Here is a 16,450-nt window from a genome sequence, read left to right as displayed (position 1 = left end):
AAATAAAATTAACTCAAAATTGTTCAAAGCCTATGTAGTAGAGGTAAAAACATAAACTCTAGAAGGAAACATAAGGGTAGATCTTCATAACCTTGGATTTAGCAGTGGTTTCTTAGATCTGATACCAAAAGTGCAGGCAAATAAAGAAGAATTTTCTCAAAATTAAACACTTTTTTGCATTAAAAGACACTATCAAGAAAGTGAAAAGACATGGTACAGAAAGGAAGGTTTGCATGTTATGTATGTAACAACAGTCTGTTATCCACAATATATGAAGAACTTGCATACCTCAGCAACAACAACAAAAAAATCCAATTACAAAATGGAGAAATAGTTGACCACACAATTCACCAGAAAGACAAGCATGTGGAAAACAAGCATGTGGAAAAAAAGGATGAACAGTAAAATATATAAGTTTTACTCCACGAAGTGTTTCATACATTAGCTTTTCTCATAGTCATGCGATTCTGTGTGGTACAATTAGTCCTGTCCAGCTCCACCTGAGGAGCAGTTAAGGTAACAATACTCCTGGGGAGCAAGTTTCCTTAGATGAGAAAAAATATCTGGCAGGAAATAATATTCTGAAATGAAAACTTTCCTGCTGTACTAAAGTTTCCAATAAAGGTGACTATCTGTCCCTCAGCCTCCATGGGCCCAAAATTTATCATCCAGCAGGAAGTAAGAAGGGAAGTCATTAAGTTAAGGGGGTACATGGATACACTAATGCCCCATTCCCATACCAAAACTTACAAAATTACATAGCCTCACAGCATTTCAATATTTAAATATTAATAATTCATCTGCTTAAATAACTAAGCTTACTTTGTTTACTTCACACTGTACAGTTAAGGAGGTTTACAAATATTTATATACATTGTCATGGTGTGTGCTAGGACATTTTTGTCAGTTAAATATACTGACGGACTACATAAAATGTAAGTATTCAAACTTAACATAACTTGGAACTAATAACATAGAGAAGACAGCAAGGTAATAGTCTGTCCAATAAATTCTTATGTAATTTCAATAATTACTTGTGTTATTTGTCTTCAGCACTGAGATTTTTTCTTTACTAATTATCCCAACATGGACTTTCATTTCATTAACTATTATTTCCTTGATTTATAAATTGAGAGTGATCTCATCAATTATCTAACAAATAATGATTTTTTTTTTACCTTTAGAAATAGCATATTATCAGCTTTTCTACAGTTAGCACAAGCTCTGACTTTAAAGTCTTAGCTGGACAAAGCCTTGGAAAATTAGATAAGGTTGGGCACTGTGTGAATAGGTTGAGAGATTGCACATAAAATTCCTGAGAAACCTAAGAGCCTGTGTTCCTACAATTGAAAGCCAACGAGACTGCAGGCAGTTGAGTGGACTGAATGAGTAAGGGAAACAGGTAGGAGAACTTGGGGTCTGCAGCCATGGTGAGGTCTATGGTTCTTGTTCTAAGGTCAGTGGGAAACCATGGGCAAAATTAAATCAGGAGAGTGACAGGATGAAATTTATGTTTGTAAGTGAATATTTTGCCATTACCATTTCCAATACTAACCCTGTATTTCCTGATGTAATAGTTATGTGGTGGTACCCTTGGAGAGTGTCTCCACTTTTTGTAAAACCCACTGAGATACTTTGCATAAAGCTTCAAATCTGGCACAGCAGAAACCACCGGGGATTCTGTGAGAAAAGATTAAAGTATACTAACAGCTATTGGAAGTTTCCTAGAAGTATGAAATTATTGACAAGTAAACTACTTTTAATAAACACAACCATGTCAATACCTTGTCACTAATGCAGAGACCACAACATCCAACATCATTATAGAGGCCAAATCCCCACCAAATCCAGCTCAGTGGAAGCTGTGAAACCAAGTGGCCCTGTAAGAGTAGGAATGTTACGTCAGTATTACAAGTGTTACATCTTTATGATGAATGTTACATCAGTAATTATGGGTGTTGCATCAGTATTATGGTTTTTCTATTTGTATTACAAATGTTGTATTAGTATTACCAGTGTTAGTATCACAGGTGTTACATCAGTATTACAGTTGTTATATTTGTATTGCAGGATGATATATTGGAATTCTGAATGGTATATTGGTATTGTGTTACAGTTGTATTACAGGTGTCAGGACAGCATTACAAGTGTTACAACATTATGAAACATTATGGATGTTTCATTTGCATTGTGGTTTGTATATTGGTATTATGAGAGTTACAATTGTATTATGGGTCTTAGATCAGTATTACGAATGTTCTGTTTGTATTTCGGATGCTACATTGGTATTGTAAGTGTTTTATTGCTGTTACCAGTGTTACAGTGGTATTATGGGTGTTATCGCAGTATTTCAGGTGTTACATTAGTATTACAAAAGTCACATCTGTATTATGGGTGATATATTTGTTTATGGATGTTATATGTCTATTACAGATGTTATATGCTGAATGATACATTTATGTTACGAGGCCACGGTGTGGACCTGGCATTGTGGCCACCACACCTTGGGTGGGGAAGGACGCTGGAGTGCACTGAAGTCATGGGATATTTTTTATGTTTAATTTTCCACACAAAGCCCTTCTACTGGCTCCCTGATCCTCAGCAGTCAGAGTAAAGTTTTCACTTACCCCCTCCTCCATTGGTCCCGGAGCGAGGCGGTGTTGCTCTGGTCTGTGCTGAGAACACAGCCCTCGCCCTCCAGCGGCATGGGCTGAACACGGGGGCGCTCCCAGGGTCAGAGAAGGCGGACTCACGCTCCCCATGCTGGCCTCGGGAAGAACTGCAGGACCATCATGCTCAAGGTGAGGCAGCCGTGCGCCCCCTCCTGGCTGGCCTGCGGCACCAAATAGAAGGAGAGTTCAGATTGTTCAGTGCCATCATTTTGGAAATTCAAACGGAAATGTTGCCTATTATCCTGTTTTTTAAAATTATTATTTATTTTAGGTCCAGGGGTACATGTGAAGCTTTGTTATGTAGGTAAACTCATGTCATGGGGGTTTGTTTTACAAATTATTTTATCACCCAGGTATTAAGTGTAGTACTTAATAGGTATTTTTCCTGCTGGTCTCTCTTTTCCCACCTTCCACCCTCAAGTAGATCCCATGTCTATGGTTCCTTTCTTTGTGTTCATGAGTTGTCATCATTTAGCTCCCACTTCTAGTGAAAATATGTGGTATTTGGTTTACTGTTCTTACATTAGTTTGCTAAAGATTATATCCTCCAGTTCCATCCATGTTCCCTCAAAAGGCATAATTGTATTCTTTTTTTATGGCTGCATGGTATTCCTTGTAGGTATGTAGCACAATTTCATTAATCCAATCAGTCATAAATGGGCATTTAGATTAATTCCATGTCTTCTGTTGTGAATAGTCTGCAGTGAACATTTGTATTCATGTGTCTTTATGGTAGTGATTTATATTCCTCTGGGTACATATCCAGTAATGGGATTGCTGGGTTGAACAGTAGTTCTACTTTCCAATCTTTGAGGAATCACCCTACTACTTTCCACAACAGTTGAACTAATTTACATTCCTACCAACAGTGCATAATTATTCCTTGGTCTCTATAACTTTGCCTGCATCTGTTATTTTACTTTATGATAATAGCCATTCTGACAGATATGAGAAGGTATCTCATTGTTCTTTTGATTTGCATTTCTTTAATAATCAATAATATCGAGCCTTTTAAAATAAGTTTATTGGCCACCTGCATGTCTTTTGAAAAGTGTCTGTTCACATTCTCAAAAGAAGACATTTATGCAGCCAACAGACATGTGAAAAAATGCTCATCAGCACTGGTCATTAGAGAAATGACCCTTAAGCCCTCACCTACATTGGGTATTTTTCTTATGCTATCTCTACACTATCCCACCACCCGCCACCATACGATGTTTCTCTCCTTGTGTCTATCTGTTCTCACTGTTCAACTCCCACTTAAAAATGAGAACATGTGGTGTTTGGTTTTCTATTTTTGTAATAGTTTGCTGAAAATGATGGTTTCCAGCTTCATTCATGTCCTTGCAAAAGACATGAACTCATCCATTTTTACAGCTACTGTGAATAGTGCTGTGATAAACATACGTGTGCATGTGTCTTACAGTAGAATGATTTATAGTTCTTTGGTTATATGCCCAGTAATGGGATTGCTGTTTCAAACGGTATTTCTAGTTCTAGATCCTTGAAGAATCGCCACACCGTCTTCCACAAGGGTTAAATAATTAACACTCTCAACACTGTAAAAGCCTCCCTGTTTCTCCACATTTTCTCCAGCATAAGCTGTTTTCTGACTTTTTAATGATTGCCATTCTAACTGGCATGAGATGGTATCTCACTGTGGTTTTGATTTGTATTTCTCAAATAATGAGTGATGATGAGCGTTTTTTCATGTTTGTTGGCTGCATCAAAGTCTTCTTTTGAGAAGTGTCTGTTCATATCCTTTGCCCACTGTTTGATGAGGTGGTTTTTTTCTTGGAAACTTGTTTAAGTTCCCGGTAGATTCAGGATATTAGCCTTGTTTCAGATAGATAGATTGCAAGATTTTTCACCCATTCTGTAGGTTTTCTGTTCACACCGATGATCATTTATTTTGCTGTGCAGAAGCTGTTTAGTTTAATTAGATTCCATTTGTCAATTTTGGCTTTTATTGCCATTGCTTTTGGTGTTTAAACAGGAAGTATTTGCACACGCCTATGTTCTGAAGGGTATTGCCTAGGTTTTCATCTAGGAATTTAATGGTTTTAATTCTTATCTTTAAGTCTTTAATCCATCTTCTGTTGATTTTTGCATGAGATGTAAGGAAGGGGCCCAGTTTCAGTTTTTTACATGTGGCTAGCCAGTTTTCCCAACACAACTTATTAGAGGGAAAATCTTTTCCCCATTGCTTGCTTGTTTCACGATTGCCAAAGATCAGATGGTAGTAGATGTGCAGTATTATTTCTGAGGCCACTGTTCTGTTGCATTGATCTATGTATCTGTTTTGGTACAAGTACCATGCTCTTTTGCTTCCTGTAGCCTTATAATGTAGTTTGAAGTCAGGTAACATGATGCCTTCAGCTTTGTTCTTTTTTCTTCAGATTGTCTTGGCTACGCAGGCCATTTTTTGGTTCCATATGAACTTTAAAGTAGTTTTGTTTTTTTGTTTTTTTGTTTTTCCAGTTCTGTGAAGAAAATTAATGGTAACTTGATGGAGATAGCCATGAATCTATAAATTGTTTTGGGCAGTGTGGCCATTTTTACAATATTGATTCTTCCTATCCATGAGCATGGAAGCTTTTTTCATTTCTTTATGTCCTCTCTGGTTTCCTTGAGCAATGGCTTGAAGTTCTCATTCAATAGGTTCTTCACATCCCTTGTAAGTTGTATTCCTAGATATTTTATTCTCTTAGTAGCAATTGTGAATGCGAGTTTACTCATGATTTGGCTTTCTGTTTCTCTTATTGTGTGTAGGAATGCTTGTGATTTTTGCACATTGATTTTGAATCTTGAGGGTTAGCTGAAGTTGCTTACCAGCTTAAGGAGACTTTGTGCTGAGATGATAGGTTTTCTAAGTATACCATCATGTCATCTGCAAACAGAGACATTTGACTTCCTCTCTTTCGATTTGAATACGCTTTATTTCTTTCTCTTGCCTGATTGCCCTGGCCAGAAACTTCAATACTATATTGAATAAGAGTGGAGAGAGAGTGAATCCCTGTCATCTACTGGTTTTCAAAGGGAATGCTTCCAGTTTTTGCCCATTCAGTATGATATTGGCGGTGGATTTGTCATAAATAGCTCTTATTATTTAGAGATACATTCCATTCATATTTAGTTGAGAGTTTTTACCATAAACAGGTGTTGAATTTGACGAAGGCCTTTTCTGCATCTATTGAGACAATCATGTGGTTTTTGTCTTTGTTTCTGCTTATGTGATGCATTAGGTTTATTGATTTGCATATGTTGAACCAGCTTTGCATCCCAGGGATAAACCTGACATGATCGTGGTGGATAAGCTTTATGATGTGCTACTGAATTCAATTTGCCAGTATTTTATTGATCAGGGATATCGGCCTGAAATTTTCTTTTGTGGTGTGTCTCTGCCAAGTTTAAGTATCAGGATGATGCTGGCCCATAAAATGATTTAGGGAGGATTTCCTCTTTTTGTATTGTTTGTAATAATGTCAGAATAAATGGTACCTGCTCCTCTTTGTATCTCTGGTAGAGTTCAGCTATGACTCTGTCTGGTCCTGGATTTTCTTTGTTGGTAGGCTATCAGTTATTGCCTCAATTGCAGAACTTGTAAATGGTCTATTCATGGATTTAACTTCTTCCTGGTTTAGACTTGGGAGGGTGTATGTGTCCAAGAATTTATCCATTTCCTTTAGATTTTCTAGTTTATTTGCGTAGAGCTGTTTATAGTATTATCTGATGGTAGTTTGTATTTCTGTGGAATCATTGGTGATATTCTCTTATCTTTTTATTGCATCTATTTTATTTTTATCACTTTTCTTCTTTATGAGTCTAACTAGTGGTCTATATATTTTGTTGATATTTTCAAAAAAACAGCTTGTGGACTTATTGATTTTTGAAAGGATTTTTTGTCTCTATCTCCTTCAGTTCTGCTCTGATCTCAGTTATTTCTTGTCTTCTGTTAGGTTTTTAATTCGTTTGCTGTTGCTTCACTTGTTCTTTTAATTTTGATGTTAGGGAGTCAATTTTAGATCTTTCCTGCTTTCTTTTGTGGGCATTTAGTGCTATCAATTTTTCTCTGCACATTGCTTTAAATGTGTCTGTCCCAAAGATTGTGATACATTGTGTCTTCATTCTCATTGGTTTCAAAGAACATCTTTATTTCTGCCTTATTTCGTCCCAGCAGTGGTTTAGGAGAAGGCTGTTCAGTTTCTATGTAGTTGTGTCATTTTGAGTGAGTTTCTTAATCCTCAATTCTAATTTGATTGCTCTGTGGTCTGGGAGGACCTTTTTTTAATAATTTTCATTTTTTTTGCATTTGTTGAGGAGTGTTTTACTTCCAATTATGTAGTCAAATTTTGAATACATGTTATGTGGCACCTAGAAGAATGCAGATTCTGTTGATTTGGGGTGGATAGTTCTGCAGATGTCTATTAGGTTTACTTAGTCCACAGCTGAGTTCAAGTCCTGAATATCCTTGTTAATTTTCTGTCTCATTGTTTGCTGCTTCTTGTTTTCTCTGGAAGCTGCATCCTTAAGGGGCAACTGTCTGATGCCAGTCAGTGCTCTACTGTATGAGGTGTCTGTCAGCCCCTACTGGGAGGTGTCTCCAAGTCATAAAACACAGAGGTCAGGGATCCACTTGTGAAGGCAGTCTGACCATTAGTAGAGCTGGAAAGCTGTGATGGGAGGTCAGCTGCTCTCTTCAGAGTCATCAGACAGGGATGTTGAAGTCTGCTGAAGCTGCATCTATAGCTGCCCCTTCCCCCAGGTGCTCCTGTCACAGGGAGATGGGGGGTTTATTTATAAGCCCCTGCCTGGGCTACAGCCATTTTTTCAAAAATGCCCTACCCAGAGAAGAAAAATATGGCAGTCTAACCATATCAGCCTTGCTGAGCTGCAGTTGGCTCCACTCAGTTCAAACTTCCCTATGGCTTTGTTTACATCATGAGGGTAAAACAGCCTACTCAAGCCTCAGCAATGGCGGATTCCCCTTCCCCCACCAAGTTTGAGTGTCCCAGGTGGATCTCAGACTGCTGCTGTGCTGGCAGTGAGAATTTCAAGCCAGTGAACCTTAGTTTGCTTGCCTCCATGAGGGGTGGCACCCACTGAGCAGACCACTTGGCTGCTTGGTCCCAGCACACCTATCCAGGGGAGTGAACAATTCTGTCTCCTTAGTATTCCAGGCACCACCGCAGTATGGAAAAAAACAAACAAAACAAAACAAACAACAACAACAAAAAAACACCCCTTCAGCTAGTTCAGTGTTTGTTCTTACACCTGCCCAGTTTTGTGCTTGAAACACATGGCCCTCATAGGGTAGGCACAAAAGGGAATCTCCTGCCTGCAGGTTGTGAAGACCCTAGGAGAAGCGCATTTCTGGAATGGGGCACATGGCTAAGTCCCTCACAGCTTCCCTTGCATAAATGAGAAAATTTCCCAACCCTTTGGGCTTCCTGGGTAAGGTGACGCCCCACCCTGCTTCAGCTCACACTCCATGGGCTGCACCCATTGTCCAACCAGTACAAATAAGATGAACAGTGTACCTCAGTTGGAAATGCAGGAGTCACTCACCTTCTGCATTGATCTCTCTGGGAGCTGCAGTCTGGAGCTGTTTTTATTCAGCCATCTTGCCAGCAATTCCTCCTCCTTTTTTCTATATTAATGGTGAAGGAGGCATTAGCCGGAAATGTAAAACTACGCAAATTCTAGAAAAAAAAGCAAAAAGACATCTATGTGATCTTGGGTTTGGTCATAAGTTTTAACTAATGACACCAAAGCTGATCAGTAATGGTAAAAATAATTAATAATTTAAGTTTTCTCATATTAAAAGTTTATAGTCTGAGGAAAATAGTGTTCAGGAAATAAAAAGATAAGCAACAGACTGAAAATAAATATCTGCAAAATACAGATCTAAGCAAGAACTTTCACTGAAGATACACAAATCTTGAAACTCAAAAATAAAACAGACTACCCAATTAACAATGGGTAAAGAGCTGAACTCACCAATGAAAATACACAGATGGCAAGCAAACAAAAAGACACTCAAACTCATATATCTTTAAGGGACTGAAAATTACAAAAATGAATTAGCAAGGACAATCTATATTTGCTGGAACTGCTCAACCATTTTTAAGGCATGACAAATGATTTGCAGGAGGAAAAACAGGAATTCATTCATTGCTTGTGCAAGGCACAATGGTGCCGAAAAAAAAGAACTCTTTCAAATTCTCAAATTAATCTGAAAGCCTGTTTCTCTCCTTTACCACGAACAGAAGGAGCTATCTTGTCTACCTTTTGATGACAGCCCTGAGATCCAATATAATCTGTGCATCTGTCAGCAGCAGTTGGGATCCAGGCAGAAAACAGATGAGCCCCACAGTCAAAGTCATCTAAGAACTTTTTAATGAAGACTGACTTATGAGAGGGCAGCCAAGATGGCCAAATAGGAACTGCTCCAGTCTACAGCTCCCAGTGTGAGCAATGCAGAAGATGGGTGATTTCTGCATTTCCATATGAGGTACCGGGTTCATCTCACTAGGGAGTGCCAGACAGTGGGCGCAGGACAGTGGGTGCAGCATACCGTGCGTGAGCCGAAGCACGGCGAGGCATTGCCTCACTTGGGAAGTGGAAGGGGTCAGGGAGTTCCGTTTCCTAGTCAAAGAAAAGGGTGACAGATGGCACCTGGAAAATCCGGTCACTCCCACCCGAATACTGAGCTTTTCCAATAGGCATAAAAAATGGCACACCAGGAGATTATATCCTACACCTGGCTCAGAGGGCCCTATGCCCACGGAGTCTCGCTGATTGCTAGCACAGCAGTCTGAGATCAAACTGCAAGGCGGCAGTGAGGCTGGGGGAGGGGCGCCTGCCATTACCCAGGCTTGCTTAGGTAAACAAAGCAGCCGGGAAGCTCGAACTGGGTGGAACTCACCACAGCTCAAGGAGTCCTGCCTGCCTCTGTAGGCTCCACCTCTGGGGGCAGGGCACAGGCAAACAAAAAGACAACAGTGACCTCTGCAGACTTAAACATCCCTGTCTGACAGCTTTGAAGAGAGCAGTGGTTCTCCCAGCATGCAGCTCAAGATCTGAGAACGGGCAGACTGCCTCCGCAAGTGGGTCCCTGACCCCCGACCCCCAAGCAGCCTAACTGGGAGGCACCCCCCAGGAGGGGCAGAATGACACCTCACACGGCCGGGTACTCCTCTGAGACAAAACTTCCAGAGGAACGATCAGACAGCAGCATTCATGGTTCACAAAAATCTGCTGTTCTGCAGCCACTGCTGCTGTTACCCAGGCAAACAGGGTCCGGAGTGGACCTCTAGGAAACTCCAACAGAACTGCAGCTGAGGGTCCTGTCTGTTAGAAGGAAAACTAACAAACAGAAAGGACATCCACACTAAAAACCCATCTATACATCACCATCATCAAAGACCAAAAGTAGATAAAACCACGAAGATGGGGAAAAAAGAGAGCAGAAAAACTGGAAACACTAAAAAGCAGAGAACCTCTCCTCCTTCAAAGGAAAGCAGTTCCTCAACGGCAGTGGAACAAAGCTGGATGGAAAATGACTTTGACGAGTTGAGAGAAGAAGGCTTCAGATGATCAAGCTACTCTGATCTAGGGGAGGAAATTCAAACCAAAGGCAAAGAAGTTAAAAACTTTGAAAAAAAATTTAGATGAATATAGAACTAGAATAACCAAAACAGAGAAGTGCTTAAAGGAGCTGATGGAGTTGAAAGCCAAGGCTTGAGAACGACAAGAAGAATACAGAAGCCTCAGGAGCAGATGCGATCAACTGGAAGAAAGGGTATCAGTGATGGAAGATGAAATGAATGAAATGAAGCAAGAAGCGAAGTTTAAAGAAAAAAGAAGAAAAAGAAATGAACAAAGCCTCCAAGAAATATGGGACTATGTGAAAAGACCAAATCTACGTCTGATTGGTGTACCTGAAACTCATGGGGAGGATGGAACTATTATCCAGGAGAACTTCCCCAATCTTGCAAGGCAGACTAACATTCAGATTCAGGAAATATAGGGAATGCCACAAAAATACACCTTGAGAAGAGCAACTCCAAGACACATAATTGTCACATTCACCAAAGTTGAAATGAAGGAAAAAATGTTACGGGCAGCCAGAGAGAAAGGTCAGGTTACCCACAAAGGGAAGCCCAACAGACTAACAGCGGATCTCTCAGCAAAAACTCTACAAGCCAGAAGAGAGTGGGGGCCAATATTCAACATTCTTAAAGAAAATAATTTTTTCAACCCAGAATTTCATATCCAGCCAAACTAAGCTTCATAAGTGAAGGAGAAATAAAATACTTTAGAGACAAGCAAATGCTGAGAGATTCTGTCACCACCAGGCCTGCCATACAAGAGCTCCTGTAGGAAGCACTAAACATGGAAAGGAACAACCGGTACCAGCCACTGCAAAATCATGCCAAATTGTAAAGACCATCATGGCTAGGGAGAAACTGCATCAACTAACGAGCAAAATAACCAGCTAACATCATAATGACAGGATCAAATTCACACATAACAATATTAACTTTAAATGTAAATGGACTAAATTCTCCAATTCAAAGGCACAGACTGGCAAACTGGATAAAGAGTTAAGACCTATCAGTGTGCTGTATTCAGGAAACCCATCTCACGTGCAGAGACTCACATAGGCTCAAAATAAAAGGATGGAGGACGATCTACCATTCAAATGGAAAACAAAAAAAGGCATGGGTTGCAATCCTAGTCTCTGATAAAATAGACTTTAAACCAACAAACATCAAAAGAGACAAAGAAGGCCATTACATAATGGTAAAGGGATCAGTTCAACAAGAAGAGCTAACTATCCTAAATATATATGCACCCAATACAGGAGCACCCAGATTCATAAAGCAAGTCCTGAGTGACCTACAAAGAGACTTAGACTCCCACACAATAATAATGGGAGACTTTAACACCCCACTGTCAACATTAGACAGATTAACGAGACAGAAAGTTAACAAGGATACCCAGGAATTGAACTCAGCTCTGCACCAAGTGGACCTAACAGACATCTACAGAACTCTCCACCACAAATCAACAGATTATACATTTTTTTCAGCACCACACCACACCTATTCCTAAATTGACCACATAGTTGGAAGTACAGCTCTCCTCAGCAAATGTAAAAGGACAGAAATTATAACAAACTGTCTCTCAGACCACAGTGCAATTAAGCCAGAACTCAGGATTAAGAAACTCACTCAAAACCACTTAACTACATGGAAACTGAAAAAAACCTGCTCCTGAATGGCTACTAGATACATAACGAAATGAAAGCAGAAATAAAGATGTTCTTTGAAACCAATGAGAACAAAGACACAACATACCAGAATCTCTGAGACACATTCAAAGCAGTGTGTAGAGGGAAATTTATAGCACTAAATGCCCACAAGAGAAAGCAGGAAAGAACCAAAATTGACACCCTAACATCACAATTAAAAGAACTAGAAAAGAAAGAGCAAACACATTCAAAAGCAACAGAAGGCAAGAAATAACTAAAATCAGAGCAGAACGGAAGGAAATCGAGACACAAAAATTCCTTCAAAAATTAATGAATGCAGAAGCTGGCTTTTTGAAAGGATCAACAAAATTGATAGACCACTAGCAAGACTAATAAAGAGAAAAAGAGAGAAGAATCAAATAGATGCAATAAAAAATGATAAAGGGGATATCACCCCCGATCCCACAGAAATACAAACTACCATCAGAGAATACTACAAACACCTCTATGAAAATAAACTAGAAAATCTAAAAGAAATGGATAAATTCCTCGACACATACACCCTCCCAAGACTAAACCAGGAAGAAGTTGAATCTCTGAATAGACCAATAACAGGCTCTGAAATTTTGGCAATAATCAATAGCTTACCAACCAAAAAGAGTCCAGGACCAGATGGATTCACAGCCAAATTCTACCAGAGGTAGAAGGAAGAACTGGTACCATTCCTTCTGAAACTATTCCAATCAATAGAAAAAGAGGGAATCCTCCTTAACTCATTTTATGAGGCCAGCATCATCTTGATATCAAAGCCAGGCAGAGACACAACCAAAAAAGAGAATTTTAGACCAACATCCTTGATGAATATTGACGCAAAAATCCTCAATAAAATACTGGCAAACCGAATCCAGCAGCACATCAAAGGGCTTATCCACCATGATCAAATGGGCTCCATCCCTGGGATGCAAGGTTGGTTCAACAAATGCAAATCAATAAATGTAATCCAGCATATAAACAGAATCAAAGACAAAAAGCACATGATTATCTCAATAGATGCAGAAAAGGCCTTTGACAAAATTCAACAACACTTCATGCTAAAAACTCTCAATAAATTAGGTATTGATGGGATGTATCTCAAAATAATAAGAGCTATCTATGACAAACCCACAGCCAATATCATACTGAATGGGCAAAAACTGGAAGCATTCCCTTTGAAAACTGGCACAAGACAGGGATGCCCTCTCTCACCACTCCTATTCAACATAGTGTTGGAAGTTCTGGCCAGGGCAATTAGGCAGGAGAAGGAAATAAAGGGTATTCAATTAGGAAAAGAGGAAGTCAAATTGTCCCTGTTTGCAGATGACATGATTGTATATCTAGAAAACCCCATTGTCTCAGCCCAAAGTCTCCTTAAGTTGATAAACAACTTCAGCAAAGTTTCAGGATACAAAATCAATGTACAAAAATCACAAGCATTCTTATACACCAATAACAGGCAAACAGAGAGCCAAATCATGAGTGAACTCCCATTCACAATTGCTTCAAAGAGAATAAAATACCTAGGAATCCAACTTACAAGGCATGTGAAGGACCTCTTCACGGAGAACTACAAACCACTGCTCAATGAAATAAAAGAGGATACAAAGAAATGGAAGAACATTCCATGATCATGGGTAGGAAGAATCAATATCGTGAAAATGGCCATACTGCCCAAGGTAATTTATAGATTCAATGCCATCCTCAACAAGCTACCAATGACTTTCTTCACAGAATTGGAAAAAAGCTACTTTAAAGTTCATATGCAACCAAAAAAGAGCCCGCATCGCCAAGTCAATCCTAAGCCAGAAGAACAAAACTGGAGGCATCACGCTACCTGACTTCAAACTATACTATGAGGCTACAGTAACCAAAACAGCATGGTACTGGTACCAAATCAGAGATATAGATCAATGGAACAGAACAGAGCCCTCAGAAATAACACCACGTATGTACAACTATCTGATCTTTGACAAACCTGAGATAAATAAGCAATGGGGAAAGGATTCCCTATTTAATAAATGGTGCTGGGAAAACTGGCTAGCCATATGTAGAAAGTTGAAACTGGATCCCTTCCTTACACCTTATACAAAAATTAATTCAAGATGGAATAAAGACTTAAACGTTAGACCTAAAACCATAAAAACCCTAGAAGATATCCTAGGCATTACCATTCAGGACATAGGCATGGGCAACAACTTCATGTCTAAAACAGCAAAAGCAATGGCAACAAAAGCCAAAATTGACAAATGGGATCTAATTAAACTTAAGAGCTTCTGCACAACAAAAGAAACTACCATCAGAGTGAACAGGCAACCTACAAAATGGGAGAAAATTTTGCAATCTACTCATCTGACAAAGAGCTAATATCCCGCATCTACAATGAACTCAAACAAATTTACAAGAAAAAAACAAACAACCCCATCAAAAAGTGGACAAAGGATATGAACAGACACTTCTCAAAAGAAGATATTTATGCAGCCAAAAAACACATGAAAAAATGCTCACCATCACTGGCCATCAGAGAAATGCAAATCAAAACCACAATGAGATACCATCTCACACCAGTTAGAATGGCAATCATTAAAAAGTCAGGAAACAACAGGTGCTGGAGAGGATGTGGAGAAATAGCTGGAGAGGATGTGGAGAAATAGGAACACTTTTACACTGTTGATGGGACTGTGAACTAGTTCAACCCTTGTGGAAGTCAGTGTGGCGATTCCTCAGGGATCTAGAACTAGAAATAATATTTGACCCAGCCATCCCATTACTGGGTATATACCCAAAGGAGTATAAATCATGCTGCTATAAAGACACATGCACACGTATGTTTATTGTGGCACTATTCACAATAGCAAAGACTTGGAACCAACCCAAATGTCCAACAATGATAGACTGGATTAAGAAAATGTGACACATATACACCATGGAATACTATGCAGCCATAAAAAATGATGAGTTCATGTCCTTTGTAGGGACATAATGAAACTGGAAATCATCATTCTCAGTAAACTATCACAAGGACAAAAAACCAAACACCACATGTTCTCACTCATAGGTGGGAATTGAACAACGAGAACACATGGACACAGGAAGGGGAACATCACACTCTGGGGACTGTTGTGGGGTGGAGGGAGTGGGGAGGGATAGCATTAGGAGATACTCCTAATGCTAAATGATGAGTTAACGGGTGTAGCACACCAGCACAGCACATGTATACATATGTAACTAACCTGCACATTGTGCACATGTACCCTACAACTTAAAGTATAATAATAACAATTAAAAAAAAGATTAATCAGAGGATATGGTATGGGGAGAGGGATTCATATAAGGAGGGGATTTGATAAGGCTAGGGTTGGAGCAATAATGTATAGGGGAACAGTGGATGCTAAAACTCACAGGGTTTCTTTAATAAAAAGTTTTATTGCATCTGCCAAAAAAAACAGTGACTTACTCAGGTTACACACAAAGGATGGCAGAGTTCCGAGGGATAGTAACAGGACCACACTGTTAGCACTCTTTGGGAATGGAGAATCAGACGAGGGAGAAATTCTCAGCACTGGAGAGATGGAGATGATGCAGAGCACTTGAAACATGTCATCACAGGCACTATGACCTCACTTGGCCTGGAGATGCAGCAGCTAGTCTAGCACCACTGCATGTGGAGGCTGGTGTCTGAACTGGCCAATCCAATCAGCAGGCAGAGGGCAAAAAATGCCTGGATACCACCTAGAGGCAGGTTAGCAGAGTTTAACCCAGAAATTGTAATTCTATAAATCTTCCCAATTTAAGCCACCCTTACAAGTACAAAGCAATTTTATAATACTGACCTAGTACGAATCACTAAAACATGCATGCAGTGTACAATGGCTCATGCCTGTAATCCCAGCAATTTGTGAGGCTGAGGCCAGTGGATCATTTTGGTCAAAAGATTGTGACTAGCCTGGCCAACATGGTGAAAACCTGTCTCTATTAAGTATACAAAAATTTGCTGGGTATGGGGGAGCATTCCTGTAGTGTAAGGTACTTGGGAGGCAGAGGCAGGAGAATTGCTTGAACCCAGGGGGTGGATATAAGGTTTAGGAGATGCATGTTTTCATTTTTATTCTCTTCTAGTTTTTGTTCTTTTAGTAGTAAATAGTCACTCATCTCTTGAACATTTTCATTCAGCATGTATTTGTTTTGTTATTGCCAAAGACTGTGCTTTGACAGACACTAACTCAACCCGAAATTTAAAAAGGAAAATTTACATTTGAATGATGACTTTATAGTGCTGCAAAAGTAAAACCTGGCAGGCTCCTTTAAGTATAGTGTCACAATTTAACTAAGGTCACTAAACACATGTCTGAATCTCTGCAAAAAGACTCAAACTACAGTAACAGAAATTGCCTTCTGCCCTACAGTTGGGGCAGAGGAAGTTTTATGGACCACATTCCATGAAGCAACTCCTTCTAAGATTATCACCCCATTTTTCAGAGGCAAC

The 16,450-nt window shown here is 39.5% G+C and overlaps 1 long non-coding RNA gene across 1 annotated transcript; it reads right to left on the bottom strand.

Annotated features, from left to right (window-relative positions):
* Nucleotides 1-1,779: 1,779 nt before the first annotated feature.
* On the bottom strand, nt 1,780-15,679 carry LOC134760958 (uncharacterized). Its single transcript, XR_010139079.1, has 4 exons — nt 15,422-15,679; nt 8,241-8,374; nt 2,628-2,833; nt 1,780-1,880 (listed from the first exon to the last, which is right to left on the bottom strand). It is a non-coding gene; the product is annotated as an uncharacterized LOC134760958 (long non-coding RNA).
* Between the last annotated feature and the right edge of the window lie 771 nt (nt 15,680-16,450).

This window comes from Pongo abelii, chromosome Y (assembly GCF_028885655.2).
Source record: "Pongo abelii isolate AG06213 chromosome Y, NHGRI_mPonAbe1-v2.0_pri, whole genome shotgun sequence".
Lineage (NCBI taxonomy): Eukaryota > Metazoa > Chordata > Mammalia > Primates > Hominidae > Pongo > Pongo abelii.
This window is presented reverse-complemented; position numbering and strand designations above follow the sequence as displayed.